General features: G+C 48.5%; 1 protein-coding gene across 1 annotated transcript in view; it reads right to left on the reverse strand.

Moving 5' to 3' along the window:
* Positions 1-16,341, reverse strand: part of SLC39A10 (solute carrier family 39 member 10) — a 95,543-nt gene extending 79,202 nt beyond the window's left edge. The window contains exon 1 of the mRNA XM_075317839.1: positions 16,182-16,341. The gene's annotated coding sequence lies outside the window, so the exon portion shown is untranslated. The remainder of the gene's footprint in view (positions 1-16,181) is intronic.
* Positions 16,342-17,002: the final 661 nt, after the last annotated feature.

Here is a 17,002-nt window from a genome sequence, read left to right on the forward strand (position 1 = left end):
CAGCCCTGTGCGCCGCCCGCTCTCCAGCCCCAGCCCTGTGTGCCCGTTCACCCCCCCCTTCTTTGGTGCAGCATGCGCCCTCCAGGGCTGTGTGCAGCCCTCAGTGATGTGTATCACCCCCAATGTTCCTTTTCCCTCCAATACTGTGTATCACCCCCAGTGTTGTGTACCCCTTAGTGATGTATGTGCTCTGCAAGTGCTGTCAGTGCCCCCCAGTCTCCTAGTGATGCCTGTGCCCCCCCCCTCAGGGATGTCTGTGGCTGCCCAGTACTGTCTGTGCCCCCCTAGTGATGCCTGTGCCGTCCTGCAATGCTTATGCCTCCCAGTGACCTAGTAATGTCTGTTCCCCAGCCCCACCTGTCATGTATATGCCCCCAGCATTTCCTGTGATGTGTATGACGCTGGGGGCATATACATCACACGCTGGGGCATATACATCACATTGGAGATGCTGGGGCCATACATATCACGGGAAAGGCTGGGAGCATATATGTGCCCCCTGTGTCTCCTTTGTGATGTATATATACGGCAGTCCCAGCGTCTCTGATGTGTATATACGGCAGTCCCAGCGTCTCCTATGTGATGTGTATATACGGCAGTCCCAGCGTCTCCTATGTGATGTATATACAGCAGTCCCAGTGTCTCCTATGTGATGTATATACCAACAGCCCTTTCAGTCCTTTATGTGTCTCCTGTGATTTATATACACCAGTCTTTGCATCTGTTATGTGATGTATATGGTCTACTAATCTCATTATCACAAAGAGTTGACTACGCTCCAGACCGTGAAAAATCTGGAAAAGCCATTGTGAAAAGCAGCATAAGTATCGCCAAATATTACAGCCGCACCAAACAGAAGCAGCTCTAACCACAATAGGGGTGAGTTAATAGTTTGACCAAATATAGCCGGTTCATTTTCACATTGATAATTTTGTGCGGCCCCCAAACGTTGGCAGAAATTTCCAAATCACCCCCGGCAGAAAAAAGGTTCCCCACCCCTGTTGTAGAGGTTAGAGTCTGACTGATTAATTGAGTCTGTGGACAGGAGTCTTTTATACAGGTGACAATTTAAGACAGCCGTCTTTAATGCAGGTAATGAGTGGATTAGGAGCATCTAAGTGGTCTGTAGGAGCCAGAACTCTTAAGGGTTGGTAGGGGATCAAATACTTATTTCTCTCTGCAAAATGCAAATAAATTAATATAATTCATACAATGTGATTGTTTTTGATATTCTCTCACTGTTAAAATAAACCTACCCCTCAAATTATACACTGTTCATGTCTTTGTCAGTGGGCAAACGTACAAAATCAGCAAGGGATCAAATACTTATTTCCCCCACTGTACCTCCAAATAGAAATGTAGTATAGTTCTCCTGATATAGCCATGTCTCTTACCTCATGTGCAGGGCATTTTGGCTTAGGGGTACTTCTCACATAGATTTTATGACGTACCAGTGACCTCATCAGCGATCTCGCTGTGTGACACTAAAGGTACCGTCACACATAACGAGATCGCTAGCGAGATCGCTGCTGAGTCACTTTCATTTTCTGTGACGCAGTAGCGATCCAGTTAGCGATCTCGTTATGTGTGACACCTACCAGCGATCAGGCCCCTGCTGTGAGATCTCTAGTCGTTGCAGAATGGTCCAGGCCATTTTCTTCAAAGGCGATGTCCTGCTGGGCAGGACACATCGCTGTGTTTGACGCTGTGTGACAGGGTCACAGTGACTGCTGAGATCGTTATACAGGTCGCTACTGCGACCTGTATCATTCCTGCATCGTTGGTATGGTCTGACTGTGTGACATCTCACCAGCGACCTCCCAGCGACTTACCAGCAATCCCTATCAGGTCGCATCGTTTTCGGGACCGCTGGTAAGTCGTTGTGTGTGACTGGGCCTTTAGCAGCGATCTGGCCCCTGCTGTGAAATTGCTGATCATTACACACTGTTCTGGTTCTTTCTCTCGTTGGTCTCCCGCTGTGTAGCACACATCGGCGTGTTTGACTGTAGGAGACCAACGAGCACAGAGTGTGTAAGCAGCGTACGCTGGTAACCAGGGTACATATCAGGTAACTAAGCAAAGCACTTTGCTTAGTAACCCGATGTGTACTCTGGTTACCAGCGTACACCACTTAGCGCTGGCTCCCCACACACGTAGCCAGGGTACACATCGGGTTACTAAGCAAAGCGATATTTACCCTGGCTACATGTGCAGGGAGCCAGCGCTAAGCGGTGTACGCTGGTAACCAGGGTAAATATTGGGTAACTAAGCAAAGGGCTTTGCTTAGTAACCAGATATGTACCCTGGTTACCAAGCGCAGCATCATACGGAGTCGCTGGTGAGAGCTGCCTGATTGACAGCTCACCAGCGTCCATGTTGCGACTCACCAGCGATCCTGACCAGGTCATATTGTGATTGGAATCACTAGTACGTCGTTTAGTGAGACAGTACCCTTAGGTATCCTTGCTACTTTTAATCATTTAAAAATTTCTCAAAAAATACTGTTTCTTTTTTTGCCCACAGAGCCATATGAGGGATTTTGGTTTTTTATGCCGTTCACCATGTGGTATAAATGATAAGACATCTTTATCGTCGGGTAAGTGTGATTAAAAAAATAGCAATCTGCTATCAGTGCAATGTTTTGCTACTTTTGTATACAATGCCCATTTTTAAAAAAAAAAATCAGTCTGTTATAGTGCTCGACAGAGGGAGTCTTGATTACACAGTGATGCACCATTGAGGATGATTTTTTTTTACGGTTTGCAAAAGATCATTTCACCCAATGAGCGAGCCTTTGCTCTTTCATGGGGGGATTGGCAGCCCGTTTACAGGGAGAGAGTATCGTTTTTAAGAACAGTCCTACATAAAGCTGCATTTACACTGCAGGAAAATTAATCCTGCAGGTACGTGAATACTGCTGTACACATGAATATATCACATTGGGTGCACTGTGTCACGCCATAAGGCCTTTTACAGTCTTTTCTATAGCAAAGGCCAGTTATTGGGGCTGTTTCTAGTCTCCAACTACCCTGCACTTACAGTAGTAGCCATATGCCCCTCTGCAGCTTTCGACACCATTGACCATGATCTCCTTCTCTCTATGCTCCACTCAGTCTGCCTAAGGCTATGTGCGCACTTACCAGATTTTGCCGCGGATTTTCCGCGGATTTGCTGCATGTTTCGCTGCAGAAAATGTTCATAACATCTCTGCAGTGAATCACCAGCAAATCCTATGGAGAAAAAAAATCCTGTGCGCACTGGGCGGAATTTGACAGCTGCATGTTTTGCTGCGGGAATCCCGCAGCAAAAACAAGTGCATGTCACTTCTTTTCCGCACATCGCTGCGGGATTTCACTCCATTGACTCCAATGTAATCGTGAACTCCCGCAGGGAATAACGCAGGCAGCAAATTCTGTCCGGTTCACTGCGTTTTCCTGCGTTATTCCCTGCGGTATTTCGCGGTTTACCTCCGGTAATGTACATCGCCTGTCTGCGGTTTTGCAGGGAAGTGATGTCATTACAGGAAGAGGAAGCCGTGCAGAGTAAACACACACACATCACACTCACACACAGATAGACATCACAGACATAGAACACAGACACAGACACAGACACATAGAACACACATAGAAAGAAAACGGAAATACAGAAAACAAAGAACGTGGGCTCCGCTGCATATTTACCGTCCAGCCGAGGTAAGCACACAGCAGCGGCCCGGTATTCTCAGGCTGGGGAGGGAGAGGGGCAGGGTTAATGTCCCCCGCCTCACTCCCCCTCCGGCAGCCAAGAATATCAGACGCAGCTGCCCCGGCACTGTCGCATTCATTATGCGGCAATACCGGCGTGTCCTCGGCTCTTCTTGCCACCGTGTAGCAGTGGCAGCAAGGTAATACAAGGGGTTAATGGTGGTGGATCACCGCCATTAACTCCAGGCTTGATCATGGCAGCGTCTATGTGACAGCTGACATGATCAACCCGTAAGTAAAGTGAATAAAACACACACACAGAAAAATCCTTTATTTTAAATAAAACAAACAAGCCTCGTTCACCATTTTATTAACCCCTCCCGCACCAAAGCTCTGGCGTAATCCACAGGTCCGGCATAATCCACACAGCTCCGGCGTCCTGCGCTGCTTCCATCCAGCCGCGACTGTCCCAGACACAGCGCTGAATGAAAGCAGTAGACAGCAGAGGTAATTACCGGTCATTTCCCACGGCCGGTAATGTGAACTCACTGCCGACCGGGGGAAATGCAGCGATCTGTCATCTATCTATCCCTCTATCTATTCTTCTGCCTATCTACTATCTCAGAATTAAATGACTTTTTTTTTTTTTTTCAATGTGCTTTATTGCATTGAATGCAATAAAGCACATCCCAACCCGCACGCGGCAAAACCGCGGAAATACCGCGAATAATACCGCGGTAAAACCGCAGCAAACTGCATGCGGTTTTCGGGTGCGGTTTCCCGCGTTTTTTTACCGCGAGTGCGGTAATCTTTGAGAGCATGCGGAAGCATCTCTTCCTCTTACTGTACCTCAAGGTTTAGTCCTTGGCCCTCTTCTTTTCTCTCTATACTGCCCCAATTGGACAGACCAACAGCAAATTTGGCTTAATCTTTATGCTGATAACACAACTATATACCTCATCCACGCTGTACTACATAACACCAGTTCTGTCTGTCCGCAGTCTCAAACATAATATCCCCTCTCTGAGACTCAACTGAACTTCTGCTCCTGCCATCCACTAACCTCCCTAAACCTGACATCTCCCTCTTTGTGTGCGGCACCATGATAACTCCTAGGTCGCAGCCTCGCTGTCTGTTATGCTTGACACCGATCTTCCTTTCACCTCCTACATACTGTACAAGCTCTCGTCCGCTCTTGTCGCCTGTATCTGAAGAACATCTCTAGAAGCTTCCCCTTCCTCACAATGGAAACAGCAAAACCCCTCACTGTGGCCCTGATCCACTCCCGCCTTGATTACTGTAATTCTCTATTAATTGGCCTCCCCTCAGACTTTTACCTCTCCAGTTCAACCTTAAAGGGAAGGTGTCACTTTTTTATTTTTGTATTAATAGTGATTATGAAATCTAGTATTTTTAATACAAAATTGAACTCACTGTTCATTTCGTTTTTATTTAATTCTAGTTTTACTGAAGCACTGGGGGCTGTCATCTTGGATTTGCTGTAATGACAGTTATCTCCTTTATGGCAGCCCTCTGTGCATTTACTCTGATAGTCACGCTGCGACCCTATACTTAATAAAGGACAGTTCCCTGCTGTGACCTGGACACCCCCCCTGGGCTGTCCAGATCACAGCAGAGGGAGGAGATTGGCGCCATCTTTGTGCAGCTCACAGCATATGCTGTGTGCCGCACTTTCCCAGTCACCCGTTCGGCCTGTGTGAGTACCGGCGCCCCTCCCCCCGCTGCTACCATCTCCAATGACACCCCCCGCGCCGCCGCTACCCTCTCCCCCACTTTCCTTGCCGCAGCATGCGTGCGTGCAGAGCACTGCATGCAGAGCACTGAGGGCGGGTCTGCGGGCAGAGCACTGTGAGCGGGCGTGCATGCGGCAGAGCATTGCTGGACCGGGGCATGCAGAGCACTATGTGGAGAGCACTATGCATGACACTTTAGACATTTGTGGTGACCAACAAAATGGGTCCACACTGTGATCCTAAACGTCATCTTCCCTTATTCTTTTGGAAACATCCAGATTGGGAGTGGGAGCTGTGACATCACACACAGGAGAGCAGATTCTACCCACTTTACTGCAGCTGTAATGTGAGTTAGTTCTACAGTAGCTCTACAGCAGGATTTCAGCAGCTGCTCCCCCTAGTGTTTGAGTGGAAAATATCTAACTTAATTTTTTTTATATTTTGCTCAATTAAAAACAAATATTTAAACAAAACATTAATACTTTAAATTTTTTCAGTTATTTAATTTTTTTTTTTTTTGGACGACACCTTCCCTTTAATGCAGCAACCAGAGTCACCTATGTGGCTACTTGTTACTCTGACGCTTCCGCTCTGTGCCAGTCTTTGCACTGGCTGCCCATACATTATAGGATCTAATTCAAATTGATTGTTCTCACCCACAAGCTCTTCACAGCATGGTACCCCCTACATCTTCTCCCTTATCTCGGTTTATCACCCTACCCCCCCACACCCCCCCCCCCGCTAACATACACTCTAATCCAAACCTCCCACATCCGCCTCCAAGACTTCTCCCAAGATGCACCAATCCTCTGGAATGCTCTACCCTAAGGTACTAGGGTGATCCACAGCGTACACAGAACCGCATCTTTTTTGGTGGCCTATCACCCTTCCTAATAGAAGTCAATTCATATAGAGCCCCTCCACTATTTCTCAGAATAGAGTTCTCCGTCACACTCCACCATACCCAAAAGCATTACAAATATTGGCTGGTGACTGGCTCATGCAACCTTTATCCCCCATTTCTTCAAGATGGCTGAACAGTTGTAAATAAGCACATGTGCCTTGTGTCACCGCATTGTAGATTGTAAGCTCTTAAAAGCAGGGTTGTCTTTTTCTTTGCTTTAATTATTGTATCTTATATAACTTACTTATGAATGTGTTTGTATATGAACCTCTGAATTGTAAAGCGCTGCAGACTATGTTGGCGTAATAGAAATGATTATTATCATTATATGCAGGCAGAGGTGAAAAGTCTGTACTAAAGTAAAGCTAAGGCTGCTTTCACACATCCGGTTTTTCCTGGGCGGCACAATCCGGCGCTTTGCAGAAAAAACGCAACCTTTTTTTTGCCGCCGGTTGCGGGTTTTTTTGCATAGACTTACATTGTGTCGTATTACATTAGTGCCATATAGTATTCTTTTGCAGCATTTGGTGTGTGTGGACCTTGCAGGCATTACACCATCACTGGCCCTGATACTTCTAACCCATGCTTGGTCCCCTGAGGAGTCACTAAAACGTGACGAAATGCGTCGGGAGGCATGTGGGGCTGTTTTGTACAAGGACAACAATAGGTTCAGTTGTGGACCGTCCTTGTAAGGACGGGAGTCAATGGGGTTTAGGGTGAGTTACATCAACCTGGAATCCAAGCCCCATCCGGGCCCTGTCAGCAAGAGATGCTGTGATAAGCAACAGAAGATCATCTGAATGGGGGAGATCTTCCCTGTTTTTTGCCTAATTTGTGTATTGATTACAGTCAAAAGGTGATAGGAGTTTGTATATATTTTTCGTACCCTCTGTGAAGTGGAAGTAAATATATATCCTTTTGCCTGTGTTATTTTATGACCTTGGTCTAAACATAATGGAACTACTGTCGTTATGATTATGTGCTATCCACTGATAGTGTAAACCCGCTTTGCTCTCAACACATGATTTAGCCGTCCCATTGTTTACCTTGCCCAAGGGACATATCTATAGCCCTTTTTGAGCTTTATATACAGCTCTGGGCAGTGTGTGATTTGTGACCTGCATGGTCAAACCTTTGGTATTTTAATATTGCTTTTTGTGTGTTTTAAGGAATAAAATAAAAGTTAAATTTTAATATAATCTCACTGGTGCTATTTCCCATACAAATTGTGAGCCCCTGTCCTGGAAGGAACACAAATCAGTGGTTCCCCTGCTTACTTGCATTGTGCCGCATGGGCTTGCGTTCCGTCCGTTTTTTGCCGCATGCGGCAGATTTAGCCGATGCGGCGGCCGGATGAAATGTTGCCTGGCACATTTTTTGTCTGGCAAAAAAAAAAAACGCATTGCGCCGCATCCGGCTGATGCGGTGCGATTTGCAATGCATGCCTATGGACGCCGCATGGCGTCCTGCGGCAAAAAACACATACGGCCGCCGCATGCGTTTTTTTCCACTGCGCATGTTCAGTAGCCTGCCACAAGCGGCAAAAACCGGACAGGCCGCATGTCAAAAACTTATGCAAAGGATGCGGTATTGTCGCCGCATCCGTTGCATAGGTTTTAGAGCCGGATTGGCCGGCTCTGCTAAAACCGGAGGTGTGAAAGCAGCCCAAGTCAGCTGAACATGCCAATTAGGTCAGGACCATATGACTAGTGCAAATGGAGCACTGTATCCTGCAAAAATCTCAATGAGAAGGGGTCTAGAATATTGCATTTCCTCTGGGCCTCCGTACACCACGCATTTGGAAGCAGTAAATCCAAAGCCTGACTATATGCTAAGCAAATCTTGGCAATGGTTACTAACAGTAAAGGATAGCTCAATAAAAATGGTTTATAGCCATTCAAAACAAAAATGCCAAAGGGCATGTTTTGTAATGATAAATTAAGCCATATCAGCGACCTTTATATGAACAGGTGAAAAGGTGATTCATTGTTTTCCTTGCTCTTGGTAAACGTGCACATCACCAAAAACTACTATTACCCTTCACAAAGTGGATTATACTAAAGTAACCTGTCAGGAGACCCATGATGTCCCAATCACGGGCAGTAAGAAGTTTAGACACACGCTCGCATTATAAAGGACTTTGCTAATGTTTAAAACCCTCTCGGAATCAAAGTGTGAGTTTGAGAGTTTTACGTAAAAACGACTTGTGCAAATGTTCAGTCTTTTAACACCTTCACATTCCGAAAAACGCCAATCTGTTAAAAGAAGTGAGGAGATGCTCAGGTGAATGGGAAGTCTCAGGACACCCAGCCTCTTTTCCAGCCTCTTTCCAGGTTTCAGGCTATGTTCACACAGTGCACCTTTCGGTGCGTTTTTGAAATCTCAAAGATGCACCAACATGCATGCATTTCCTTCCCCCAGCAAAGTCTGGAGATTTCTATTTTGCTGTCCACACTGCATCTTTTTGGCTGCGTTTTTGAAGATGCAGCATGGCAATTATTTTTGCGTTTTTCCAGCATTTGAGCCCTTCCAGTCAATAGATTTGACTTTAAAAATGCTTTGGGCAAAATGCGGTAAAACGCAGAAAAAATGCATGCGTTTTTGCCACAGGTGCGTTTTTTGTGGCCAAAAATCGCTGCATCTTTGTAGTAACAGAACATGCACTGTGTGAACATGGCCTTACTTGAAAAACCACTAGCAGTTTCTTCATTGTGGTATGGCTTAAAAAAAACATCCAGAAACTAGCAGTACAGCGTGCCACCAAAATGGCATCCCCCCACCCCCCAAGTGTCCCCAAACCTGCGAGAGCCTGCACTATACTGAAAAAAAGAAAAAAAAAAAAAAAAAGTCTCACATAGGACAAAGGCAAAAAACATCAGAGAAGAAGCAGCCATTACCAACACAAGAACCAGCAGTGGGTATAAATTGCAGAAGTGGCACACATTTCTATTAAACTTTGCCTCTGACCGTTTCACCCCAGGTTTCGGCTTACACATCTGGAGGTAAAATCCTCACCAAATACTCAGTGTGCACGTGGCCTTACTATTAAAAAGCTCAGCAGGTTTACCCGCCCCAATAGTGTCACCTGCACACATCCCAAGATAGCAACCATGCTGTCTTAAGCAGTCACCTGGCTGCCATGACAACCCAATGGCACCCCAAGACCGCTGTCAGGCTATGTGCCCACGTTGCGTTCTATTACGTAGCGTGTAAGTCACTGCATGTGCGTCTCAGAACGCAGACAAAAAGCTGCGTTCTGAGACGCATTGTAACTGCAGAATTCCTGCAGAATTCATGCGTTCTGGATGATTGCTCTGCCATGGGAAAAGCATCCAGAACACACATTTTTGTCAGTGCGGTCCCACTCGGCTCTGCTGCATCCCCATAGACTTTCAGCAGAGCCGAGTGGGACCGCACTGTGAAAAAGAGCACATGGCTGGCTGCGAGACAGTGCTGCGCGATCAGAAAGAACTTGACCCGACTTCATTGAGATCGCGCGGCTCTGTGCGTGTGCCGCGGCTTGATTTGCGATGACAGGTGAAGGACTCACCGGTGACCGCAGTGAGCCGAGCGATCACCTGTGCCATCACTCAGGTTACCCGCGGCCGGCTCAAGTCCTCCACCCGAGACCTGTGGCCGCGGGTCACCCGAGTGACGTCTCCGCTGACAGTGCGACTCACTTTAGTTTCTGCGTGGAGCTCACAGGGGCGGCGGTGTTCAATGCCGCTCCTGTCAGCTTCATGTAGCAGAGCTGGATGCGTCGCGGGACCTCGTGTGGATTACGACCTGGAGGGGTGTTTGGGGATTTTAATAAAGTGGTGAAAGAGGGTGTTTTTTGTCTTTTAGTTCAAATAAAGGATTTTTTTGGGTGTATGTGTTTATTTACTTTTACTTACTGGTTAATCATTGTGGGTGTCTTAGACGCCTGCAATGATTAACGTAGGACTTAGTGACAGCTATGGGCTGCCATTAACTCCTTATTACTCAGATTGCCACTGCACCAGGGTAATTCTGGATGAGCCGGGTAGAGTCCCGGGACTGTCGCATCTAATCGATGCGGCAATTCCGGGCGGCTGCAGGCTGATATTTTTAGGCTGGGGGGTTCCCCATAACGTGGGGCTCCCCATCCTGAGAATACCAGCCTTCAGTCGTGTGGCTTTATCTTGGCTAGTATCAAAATTGGGGGGGACCGCACGCCGTTTTTTTTTTTAATTTATTTTACTGCACTACATAAATCCGCCCACCAGCAGCTGTGATTGGTTGCAGTGAGACAGCTGTCACTCAGCGTGGGGGCGTGTCTGACTGCAGCAAATCAGCGTGGGGGCGTGTCTGACTGCAGCAAATTCCCCCGCCGGTGGGCGGGGGAAGCAGTGAATACGAGATGGAATAATGAGCGGCCGGCATTTTCAAAAGCTGGAGAAGCCACTGCAGTGTGAACGCCGTGCAGCGCCGCGCCTGTGATCGGTGAGTATGAGAGCGCGAGCGACAGACAGACAGAGCGCGAGCGACAGACAGACAGAGCGCGAGCGACAGACAGAGCGCGAGCGACAGACAGACAGAGCGCGAGCGACAGACAGACAGAGCGCGAGCGACAGACAGACAGAGCGCGAGCGACAGACAGACAGAGCGCGAGCGACAGACAGACAGAGCGCGAGCGACAGACAGACAGAGCGCGAGCGACAGACAGACAGAGCGCGAGCGACAGACAGACAGAGCGCGAGCGACAGACAGACAGAGCGCGAGCGACAGACAGACAGAGCGCGAGCGACAGACAGACAGAGCGCGAGCGACAGACAGACAGAGCGCGAGCGACAGACAGACAGAGCGCGAGCGACAGACAGACAGAGCGCGAGCGACAGACAGACAGAGCGCGAGCGACAGACAGACAGAGCGCGAGCGACAGACAGACAGAGCGCGAGCGACAGACAGACAGAGCGCGAGCGACAGACAGACAGAGCGCGAGCGACAGACAGAGCGCGAGCGACATTGCAGCCAAAACGCACAAAATAAGTGACATGTTGCTTTTTAGAACGCAGCGTCTTGGCAGCAGCCGAAACACTGCGCTCTAAAATGCAACGTGGGGATGGAATTTGCACAATCCTCATAGATTGTGCTGAGGACGCAGGACGCATGCAGTTACGCTGCAGTGCAATACGCAGCACAACTGCATGCAAATACGCATCGTGGGCGCATAGCTTCAATGTGTGTGCCCACCAAAACTGGAGTGATTTAATGTCACCGTCAGTTATGTGAATGTAATACAACTTTATTCTTATAATAAAATGATGCAATAGTGTGGTTTCTGATTACATCACTGGTCGGAAGTAACAGTTTGTTTTGCCCTTTACCAGAAGAAGTGGGCAGGGTAGCACAGGACCTAACAGATTACCGGTCCTGCCTGTTGCAGCTAAATGCCCATTAGGCAATGCCAAAAGTCCAGCCTCACAGATTGCCTGTTGGTTTACCACAGATATGCAAAAATGCTGAAGTGTACTGAACAAAGCATTACAGAAATGTTCCAACGCAAGCGAATAAGGTTTACTTTACAAGGAATGCAGTCACCCTGTGCATCCCAACTTCGGAATCATGACAGCGAGCGAGGTGCACATCAATACAACTGCCCGATATTACCAGTGCGATATACATGAATATGATCATATGCCAACTTCTCTCAATAAAAGTGAACTAAAAGAAGCCAAATGCGTCTAGTCGGCTCACACCGACAACGCCGGAGAATCATGATAGTTTGCACACTGCACGCCGTCAGTATGCTGCTCTCACCAAGTGCAGACTATGCTCAAACCTGGATACTCCATTTCACTTATTACCCCTATAGGGAATATAAAAAATATATATTTCTGTAGTCTTTTGTTTTATATTTTAAACTTTGTGATGGAAATCTTCTGATTTGAGAAGTCTTACACTCTAATTTACAGTCATTGCTTATGTTTTATTAATAGTCAATGCCTCTTTTCAATGGTACGATAATACAGTGGTACCTAGGTTTTCGTTGACGTCGGTTATTGTTGGTTTCGGTTTTTGTTGTTTTTTTCCACTAAAAATTTCCCTTGGTTTTCGTTTGTTTTTGTCTGCTTGTCCCACGTGACTACGCTGCTAATTTTGCGACCACAAAGGGTGATCCATGCATTATCCGCTCTGTGTGGCACACGCTCGTCAGTTTCAAAATCTTTGTAAGAAATGTAAGATAAAAAGTATTTATTCTTTACATTAGTGTTGTATATTAATTTCTTATTGTTTTTAGTATTAAACACTTTATTTTCTATAAAATGTTTTTGGCATGTATTTTAGAGTGTCTAAACCAAATTCATTGGATTAAAATTGATTCCTATAGAAATAATTGACTGTTTCCAATGATTGTAATCAGATGGATTATCAACGAAAACTGAAGTATCACTGTATGTCCTATCTTTTTTTGCATAAACCCCCCCCCCCCACAAAACGCACAATAGCCACCTAACACTTTAGACTGTCGTTTTCTATTCTTTTGCTGAAACAAAAAAACAAAATGCCAATCTTCACTTACGCATTAAACCAGACAGCATTAGGATGACCCAAAGATGGCACCCGTTCCACAATAAAGCGGCCAGGGAGGGCATGGTGTGGACATTATTACCGAAAGGGGCCCATGGTGGGTGGGTGGCTGGAGGGGCGGACATTTACAGGAAGGGAGTCCTTATTACATGAAGGGGACCAGGGTGGGGACATTATTACACGGAGAGCAAACACATCTATAAAGGATATAAAATGCTACAAAGGCCCATACATCTGACCAATTTGTAGGTGGAGGCTCAAGCTTTTCAACCACTGGGGCTGGGTATGAAGAGCAGAGGCTGCATGGAGCGGAGGCCGACCACGTGCACTGCTGCCCCACTCATTCTAATGGGGGTGTGGGAGACCAGCTGAGCGCAGTGCCTCGGTAATCTCAGGAGCACCTATTAAGCAATGTGCGGGATCAACCTCTTCAGAGCCCCGGTTCTCAGGATAGCCGGGGGGCACAGTGGAAGGAACCCCAGGAATCAGAAAGTTACAGCCTCTCCATGAATGGAAAGGGGATACATTTCAAACGCGAGAATAAGGCCACTTGCACACTGCGTTGTGATCTCCGTTCAGTGACCCCGTTGGGGCTTCCGTCCGAACTCCCCACAAAACTGGTTTCAGACGCATGCGGTGATGGAGCCATTGACCTATAACGGTGCAGATGGAGTCACCGTATGCTCTGTTTTACACCATTTTTGGGAGTATACGCTTTCCGGAGGCGGACACACAGACGTAGCAGACTGTGTCTGGATGTCTGTCTCCAGTTAACGTATACTAAAAAATGGTGCACGACAAAGCACACACTGACTCCGTCTGCACCATTATAGTCAATGGCCCCGTCGGCGCATGCATCCGCAACCCGTTTTGCAGGGGGTTTGGACGGAAGCCCCGACAGGACAACCAAACAGCCATCAATACGAAATGTGAAAGAGGCCTAACCCTTTAAATGAGGCAGAATTTCAGAAAAGAAAAACAATTATAGCAATTATTCAGTTTTTCTGGTTGTGAATTTGGAGAGAAAACTGGTAGTTAGATCACCGGCGTGAATAGATTTCATGTACAAGTTCCGATAAGGTTTCTGAAGCTCAGATCATAAGTGGATAATAGAGAGAAGGTATAAAGCTAGAGCGATACAACACCATGGACATCATGCATTGTGAAACTGCATTAACAAACCGTCAATGGGAATGAATTGCATAATTTAAAAAAAAAAAAAATTATCATATATATATATATATATATATATATATATATATATATATATATATATATATATATATATATATATATATATATATATATATATATATATATCAGTATATCACACATTACCCATCTGGGAGTAAGGCCGTGTTCACATTCTGTTCTTATCGTACAAAAGTTTTGTGGCACTGTCAGGGAGCTGCATGTGAAGCCACAAAAAGGGACGGGGAGTGTCCGACCTCTGTTCTGCCTCTGTCCACCACACTTTCTGTCCATCTAAAAAAGGGACACTGTCGGTACGGAGGCCTGATGGAGCATAGCGAGTCCCGCTCAGTCTGGGTTTCGATCCCGACAGCGCCACAAACGTGTGGGGAGCCCAGCATTAGTGGTGGAAACCAAACTGCAGACATAAAATCACAGCGTGACTTTTCTGCAAATCAGGCTGGATTCGGGGGGCCATAATTTATCATCACTGCCCCCAGTGCCGGGCTGACCGCAGGTCTCCTGAATGGGACGTAGCCAGTTAGCCACAGGTGACCCGGCACAGCCATGGGTGACCCCGCAGCACCCCGGCACAGCCATGGGTGACCCCGCAGCACCCCGGCACAGCCATGGGTGACCCCGCAGCACCCCGGCACAGCCATGGGTGACCCCGCAGCACCCCGGCACAGCCATGGGTGACCCCGCAGCACCCCGGCACAGCCATGGGTGACCCCGCAACACACTGGCACAACCATAGGTGACCCCGCAACACACTGGCACAGCCATAGGTGACCCCACAGCACCCTGACACAGCCATGTGTAACCTCACAGCACCCTGGCACAGCCATGTGTAACCCCACAGCACCCTGGCACAGCCATAGGTGACCCCACAGCACCCTGGCACAGCCATAGGTGACCCCACAGCACCCTGGCACAGCCATAGGTGACCCCACTGCACCCTGGCACAGCCATGTGTAACCCCGCAGCACCCTGGTACAGCCATAGGTAACCCCGCAGCACCCTGGCACAGCCATGTGTAACCTCGCAGCACCCTGGCACAGCCATGTGTAACCTCGCAGCACCCTGGCACAGCCATGTGTAACCCCACAGCACCCTGGCACAGCCATGTGTAACCCCGCAGCACCCTGGTACAGCCATAGGTAACCCCGCAGCACCCTGGCACAGCCATGTGTGACCCCACAGCACCCTGGCACAGCCATGTGTGACCCCACAGCACCCTGGCACAGCCATAGGTGACCCCACAGCACCCTGGCACAGCCATAGGTGACCCCACAGCACCCTGGCACAGCCATAGGTGACCCCACAGCACCCTGGCACAGCCATAGGTGACCCCACAGCACCCTGGCACAGCCATAGGTGACCCCACAGCACCCTGGCACAGCCATAGGTGACCCCACAGCACCCTGGCACAGCCATAGGTGACCCCACAGCACCCTGGCACAGCCATAGGTGACCCCACAGCACCCTGGCACAGCCATAGGTGACCCCACAGCACCCTGGCACAGCCATAGGTGACCCCACAGCACCCTGGCACAGCCATAGGTGACCCCACAGCACCCTGGCACAGCCATAGGTGACCCCACAGCACCCTGGCACAGCCATAGGTGACCCCACAGCACCCTGGCACAGCCATAGGTGACCCCACAGCACCCTGGCACAGCCATGTGTAACCCCGCAGCACCCTGGTACAGCCATAGGTAACCCCGCAGCACCCTGGTACAGCCATAGGTAACCCCGCAGCACCCTGGTACAGCCATAGGTAACCCCGCAGCACCCTGGAGTGTGAGGGGCACAGGCTGGGAGGACTGCCATAAGCAATCACATGAGGCATTCTTGTCACACGTGGGCGCAGGACACGCACAAACAGCGGACTGCTGTATCGTGACGTGCAATGCCGCATGTGAAGGAGGCCGGGCACACTACAGCGCCCACCTCTCAGCGGGGCACAGAGGGGGTAGAGGACAAAGGCCGGTCTGTCCCGGCTTGTTCATTATGGCGCGGGTCACGCCGCATTGCACCTTCACACGTGTCCAGCCCACAGTCACATACACGGCGCCCGGAGGCCCCCCTGACCTTATTCGTAGATCCCCGAGGTTCCAAAGTGCCGGCCATTAGAGAACGCACACCTCTCCCATTGACTACAATTCCCGACTGCCTTAGCGCCTCAGTGGAAAGGTGGTGTCTACCACTGAGTGTCTGCGATAGGTCTAGTGACGTCACGTGGTCTGTAAGCGGATGGGACGAGGCTTCCGTAATACAGTGGAGGGAAAATAGTGGTCAGGAAATGTTTACTCCTCGTGCTGAGCCGGCGGCTCTCATTGGTTAGCTGAGTCACGTGGCTCCTTTCATAAAACACCCCACTCGGGTCCCTCATGGCTGCCACCCTCTGCCACCCTCTGCCACCCTCTGCCACCCTCTGCCACCCTGCTGAACTTGGGGTCTGATTTGAATTACTACATTTTATTCTTTGTTTTGATACATTGAATAAGAAGCAGAAATGAAATGACCCCAATAATTAGAGACTGTGTGCCCTCAGGTAAATGCACTTAAAATCAGCCATGAAGGTGGCCCAATATGGGTGTTGAGTGGGCACCGAAGGGTGTTATCAAAAGGGTGACGTTTTTGGCCACTGATCACCGCTATTACGCTTATAGGCATGCCCCGCATCAAACACAGGGCACCCAGCCTGGCCAGATGGAGTGTGGGCAGACAACTGAAACAGATGCGAGTGACTGTGGGCCACTGATCTCCCTCGGTCATGTACAGACAGCGCTGCCTGATAGATTCCTAATTACCCTCCCACCAAAGTGGGAACGTGACCATTGTTTATATCTGTATATCTTCACCATGATCAGAGGGGTTTCATTAGAATTCCGGTATCATAGTTACATAGT

Source organism: Anomaloglossus baeobatrachus, chromosome 7, assembly GCF_048569485.1.
Source record: "Anomaloglossus baeobatrachus isolate aAnoBae1 chromosome 7, aAnoBae1.hap1, whole genome shotgun sequence".
NCBI lineage: Eukaryota > Metazoa > Chordata > Amphibia > Anura > Aromobatidae > Anomaloglossus > Anomaloglossus baeobatrachus.